We start from the raw sequence: 6,722 nt of genomic DNA on the forward strand, positions 1-6,722 counted from the left end.
CTGTCCACCATCCAACTCACCATGGTCAACCCTGTCCACCATCCAACTTGTCAACGGTCAACCCTGTCCACCATCCAACTTGGTCAACCCTGTCCACCAATAAACATTTTGACCTCCAACTCCACCATGGGCCTCACGTCTGTCCACCATCCAACTATTCAACCCTGACCATCTCACCATCAACATGGGTCAACCCTGTCCACCATCCAACTCACCCATGGTCAAGTTTAATTGTCCACCATCCAACTCACCATGGTCAACCCTGACTCACATTGATCAACATAATCCACCATCCAACTCACCAACACCATCCAACTCATCCTACCCTGTCCACCATCCAACTCATCCATGGTCAACCCTGTCCACCTCCAACCAATCTAACTCACCATCACCATGATCACCAACCCTGTCCACCATCCAACTCACCAACCAATCACAACCATGGTCAACCCTGTCCACCATCCACCCTCCAATCACAATGGTCAACCCTGTCCATATCCAACTCACCATGGTCAACCCTGTCCAGCCTAACCAATCACACCATGGTCAACCCTGTCCACCCTCCAACTCACCATGGTCAACCCTGTCCACCCTAACCAACCCTGTCCACCACAACTCACCATGGTCAACCCTGTTGATGGTCAACCCTGTCATGTTTCCATGAGACAGTCAACCAATCACAACTCAAAGCGTTCAACCCTGACACCCTCCAACTCACATTCAACCCTGTCCACATCCAACTCACCATGGTCACCCTGACGCTCCAACTCCAGGTCGATCCAACTGGTACAAACCATTGGTGTCAACCCTCACCTTCCACTCCTCCATCCAGTCAACCCTGTCCACCCTCCAAACAGCCACTTTCATCACCCTAAATCATTCAATGGGGGGGTGTCAACCCTGTCCACCCTCCATCTCAAGGATTACATTCATCCTATCCTAGGTCATTCCTTCACCATGGTCAACCCTGTCCACCATCCAACTCACCATCAACATTCAACCCTGTCCTCCATCCAACTCTTCAACATGGTGATTCAACCCTGACAACTCCGCTGTCCATGGCGTCCACCCTCCAACTCACCATGGTCAAGTTTGTTCCAACTCACCATGGAGTCCATCCCTCCAACTCAGTTTTGACTGGATCAACCCTGTCCACCATCCAACTCACCATCACCCTGTCCACCTCCAACTCACCATGGTCAACCCTGTCCACCTCAGTCCAACTCACCACCCTCCAACTCACCATGGATGTCCACCACCCAACTCACAGTCCCTCATGTTGAGGGGTGACAAGGGCCCACCATCCAACTCCAGTCTCCAACTCCATGGAGGGAGGACAAGGTTCAACCCTGTCCACCCTGTCCCCCATCCAACTCACCATGGTCAACCCTGGCAAGCACCCTCATCTTGAGGGATGACAAGGTCAACCCTGTCCACCTTCCAACTGGAAGTCTCCCCATCTTGAGTCCACCATCCAAGACCATGGTCAACCCTGTCCACCTTCCAAGTCATCTTGAGGGATCCAACTCACCATGGTCAACCCTGTCACCATCAAGTCTCCCCAACTTGAGGGAGGTCAAACAACCCTGTCCACCATCCAACTCACCATGGCAGTTCATCATGAGGGTTCCAACTCACCATGGTCAAGTCCAACTCACCATGGGTGTCCACCTCATCTTGACCCTGACCCACAGGCAGGGAGCCATGGTCAACCCTGTCATCTTGACAGTCCAACTCACCATGGTCAGTCCACCCTCCAACTCATCTTGAGGGATCAATGACAACTCACCATGCCTCACCATTAGGACCATGCAGTCTGTCCTCATCCTGTGTCCACCAGGACTCAAGGAGTCATCCAAACCCTCCACCATCTGGCAGTCTCCCTCATCTTGAGAGCATCCAACTCACCAGGTCAACCCTGTGCCACCGCCTCCCTCATGGTTGACTTGGAAGGACAAGGAGTGCTCCAACTCCAGTCTCCTCATCACCCAAGGTTCAAGTCCCTCATCTTGGGGGAGGACACCAGGAGTGTCCACCCTCCAACTTGGCTGCCATCAGCAGTCTCCCTCATCTTGAGGGAGGACATGGAGTGTTTCCCGCAGTCCCTCATCTTGATGAAATTGGGAGGAAGGAGTGTCTTCACCAGTCTCCCTCATCTTGAGGGAGGACAAGGAGTGCTTCCACAGTCTCCCTCATCTTGAGGGAGGACAAGGAGTGCTTCGCCAGTCTCCCTCATCTTGAGGGAGGACAAGGAGAAGATTAATTGCAGTCTCCCTCATCTTGAGGGAGAGACATGTGAGGTTCCCTCATCAGGAGCAAGGAGTGACTTGGTCTCCTCATCTTGAGGGAGGACAAGGAGAGTGCCTCCCGAACAGTCTCCCTCATCTTGAGGGAGGACAAGGAGTGCTTCCCGCAGTCTCCTCATCTTGAGGGAGGACAAGGAGTGCTTCCCGCAGTCTCCCTCATCTTGAGGGAGGACAAGGAGGTGCTTCCCGCAGTCTCCTCATCTTGAGGGAGGACAAGGAGTGCTTCCCGCAGTCTCCTCATCTTGAGGGAGGACAAGGAGTGATCTGCAGTCTCCCTCATCTTGAGGGAGGACAAGGAGGTCTCCCTCATCTTGAGGGAGGACAAGGAGTGCTTCCCGCAGTCTCCCTCATCTTGAGGGAGGACAAGGAGTGCTTCCCTCAGTCTCCTGTCTCATCTTGAGGGAGGACAAGGAGCAGTCTCTCCCTCATCTTGAGGGAGGACAAGGAGTGCTTCCCGCAGTCTCCCTCATCTTGAGGGAGGACAAGGAAGGTCATTCTCCCAAGGAGTGCTCATCCCAGTCTCCCTCATCTTGAGGGAGGACAAGGAGTGCTTCCCGCAGTCTCCTCATCTTGAGGGAGGACAAGGAGTGATTCCTGCAGTCTCCCTCATCTTGAGGGAGGACAAGGAGTGATCTCATCTTGCAGGTTCCCTCATCTTGAGGGAGGACAAGGGGTGCAACTCCCTCATCTTGAGGGAGGACAAGGAGTGCTTCCCGCAGTCTCTCCTCATCTTGAGGGAGGACAAGGAGAAGGCTTCCATCGCAGTCTCCCTCATCTTGAGGGAGGACAAGGAGTGAGTTGATGCAGTCTCCCTCATCTTGAGGGAGGACAAGGAGTGCTTCCGCAGTCTCCCTCATCTTGAGGGAGGACAAGGAGTGCTTCCCGCAGTCTCCCTCATCTTGAGGGAGGACAAGGAGTTGTTCCCTCATCTTGAGGGAGGACAAGGAGTCTCCCTCATCTTGAGGGAGGACAAGGAGTGCTTCCCGCAGTCTCCCTCATCTTGAGGGAGACAAGGAGTGGAGTCTCCCTCATCTTGAGGGAGACAAGGAGTGCTTCCGCAGCATCTCCCTCATCTTGAGGGAGGACAAGGAGTGCTTCCCGCAGTCTCCTGAGTGCTTCCTCTCCCTCATCTTGAGGGAGGACAAGGAGTCAAGGAGTGCTTCGTCTCCCTCATCTTGAGGGAGACCTCCCAGTCATCTTGAGGGAGGACAAGGAGTGCTTCCCGCAGTCTCCCTCATCTTGAGGGAGGACAAGGAGTGCTTCCCGCAGTCTCCCTCATCTTGAGGGAGGACAAGGGAGAGCTCCCTCATCTTGAGGGAGGACAAGCAGATCCCGCAGTCTCCCTCATCTTGAGGGAGGACAAGGAGTGCTTCCCGCAGTCTCCCTCATCTTGAGGGAGGACAAGGAAAGGATGCTTCCGCAGTCTCCCTCATCTTGAGGGAGGACAAGGAGTGCCAGTCTCCCTCATCTTGAGGGAGGACAAGGAGTGCTTCCTCCATCTTGAGGGGAGGACAAGGAGTGCTCATCGGACAGCAGTCTCCCTCATCTTGAGGGAGGACAATGAGTCGTCGAGTCTCCCTCATCTTTGAGGGAGGACAAGGAGTGCTTCCCGCAGTCTCCTCATCTTGAGGGAGGACAAGGATCTCCCTACAAATTCAAAGGATCCCTCATCTTGAGGGAGGACAAGGAGGCTTTGCAGTCTCCCTCATCTTGAGGGAGGACAACAGTCTTGAGACACAGTCTCCCTCATCTTGAGGGAGGACAAGGAGGAGTCTCCCTCAAGTCTCCTCATCTTGAGGGAGGACAAGGAGTGCTTCCGCAGTCTCCCTCATCTTGAGGGAGGACAAGGAGTGCTTCCCGCAGTCTCCTCATCTTTGAGGAGGGTCTAACCTCACAAGGAGTGCTTCCCGCAGTCTCCCTCATCTTGAGGGAGGACAAGGAGTGGAGTCTCCCTCATCTTGAGGAGGACAAGGAGTGCTTCCCGAGTCTCCCTCATCTTGAGGGAGGGAGTGCTTGCAGTCTCCCTCATCTTGAGGGAGGACAAGGAGTGCTTCCGCAGTCTCCCTCATCTTGAGGGAGGACAAGGAGTGCTTTGCAGTCTCCCTCATCTTGAGGGAGGGGTCTCCCTCAAGGGAGGAGTGGTCCCTCATCTTGAGGGAGGAGGTCCCTCATCTTGAGGGAGGACAAGGAGTGCTTGGAAAGTCTCCCTCATCTTGAGGGAGGACAAGGAGTGAATGAGTCTCCCTCATCTTGAGGGAGGACAAAGTGCTTCCGCAGTCTCCCTCATCTTGAGGGAGGACCCAGTCTCCCTCATCTTGAGGGAGACAGTCTCCCTCATCTTGAGTGCAGTCTCCCTCATCTTGAGGGAGGACAAGGAGTCTCCTCAGGAAAGGAGGACAAGGATGCTTCATTGATGAGTGCTTCCCGCAGTCTCCTCATCTTGAGGGAGGACAAGGAGTGCGATAAATCTCCCTCATCTTTAAGCATCAGCTGGGTGGTGATACAGTGTGTGCGTATTATACCTACTGTTTGTGTGTGAATGTAAGTGCGTAAGGAGCCCGTATAATATGAATGGTTTTGTGCAACGGACTAAAACCAGTGAATAAACATTTTGATGATCATAGCTGGGCCTCCGTCTGTTTTATTCAACCAGAATCTTACAAATTCTGGGTTGCAGACTGAAAGTTTATGAACATTGAGATATCGCAACAATGAGACAGCCTAACCAATCACTATAAAGCGTTGATATGAGACAGCCTAATTTAATAAAGCTTTGATATAACCGTGTGTGTGTGAAGAAGGTTAATTGAATGTTTTAAAGTATAGACAAGAGGTCTGCCCTTCTCGCTCCTTTCTCGTTGTAAATGCATCTCTAACTGGTTCCATCTCCACTATATTGCAACAAAGAGCCAGGAGATGAGATGCTGCTAAACAACTAGCTTAGTAAATAAAGCTTAGAGCCAGGAGATGAGATGTTGCTAAACAACCAGTTTAGTAAATAAAGCTTAGAGCCAGGAGGTTAGAGATGTTGCTAACAACCAGCTTAGTAAATAAAGCTTTGAGATGTTGCTAACAACCAGTTTAGTAAATAAAGCTTTGAGATGAGATTGCTAAATAACCAGTTTAGTAAATAAACTTGAGCCAGGAGATTAGAGCTGTTGTTAAACCAGTTTAGGAAAAAGAGCCAGGAGATTAGAAGTTGCTAAAAAATGTAAATAAAGTTTAGAGCCAGGAGATTAGAGATGCTAAATAACCAGTTTAGTAAATGGTTTAGATAAAACCATAAAACCATGTTTTTAAGACAAAGTTTGACACTTTTCTGTCATCTTAGATTTTTGTTTGTAAGTTTGACATTTCCAGCCATTGGCTGATAAAAAAACACTTCCAGTTACCTTAAACATAAAAACACTTCCAGTTACCTTAAACATTAAAAAACACTTCCAGTTACCTTTAACATTAACAAAACACTTCCATTTGATATGAGACATATTGACAATATGACGGTGAAGACACGTAGAAAAATAATGTCGAAATATAAATGTGATAATAATATAAAACTGACAGCTGTCAATGGAGATCGCAGCCTTACCCGTTTCTGTCGATTCTGTTGAGACTGTATCATGGCCGTCATGTCCATCCATCTAACGCAGCAGACAGAAACTCTGGGGATCGCTAGGAAACCTTCAAACAGCCCTTTATTCAGTAGCTGTGTCCACAGGGAGTAGTCACTTCAGTAGCTCAGACATGATCACAGAATAGTCACTGCACAGTAGCTCCAGACAGATGATCACAGGAAGTAGTCACTGCACAGCTCCAGACAGATGATCACAGGGAGTAGTCACTTCAGTAGCTCCAGACAGATGATCACAGGAAGTAGTCACTGCACAGTAGCTCCAGACAGATGATCACAGGAAGTAGTCACTGCACAGTAGCTCCAGACAGATGATCACAGGAAGTAGTCACTGCACAGTAGCTCCAGACAGATGATCACAGGAAGTAGTCACTTCAGTAGCTCCAGACAGATGAACACCTGATCACAGGAAGTAGTCACTGCAGTAGCTTCAGACAGATGAACACCTGATTAAGTCCGAGGCCTCTGTTGATACACAAACTACCAGTCTGAGCAGTGGCGTGTCAGCGGAAGTTATAACGCATTATTCTGAGGAGTTGGAGCGGCTTCCACCTAACTCACCTGTATACTGTGAAAGGTAACTTCCTGTTTTTGTGGACCCTAAGGCTAAGGACAGAAAGTAATTGCATTGGGTTATAGAGTAAAAACATATATATATATTTTAAAGAAGATGCCTGAGGCTTCGTCCAGCAGGAAATGTGTTGATCTGCGCTCGCTCTCTCTCCATGCATGGTGGCCATGTGACCAGGAAGCAGACACGAACAAGCCGCAGTGTTCCATTTTGC

The sequence above is a fragment of the Oncorhynchus masou genome, unplaced genomic scaffold, assembly GCF_036934945.1.
Source record: "Oncorhynchus masou masou isolate Uvic2021 unplaced genomic scaffold, UVic_Omas_1.1 unplaced_scaffold_750, whole genome shotgun sequence".
In the NCBI taxonomy this organism is placed as follows: Eukaryota; Metazoa; Chordata; class Actinopteri; order Salmoniformes; family Salmonidae; genus Oncorhynchus; species Oncorhynchus masou.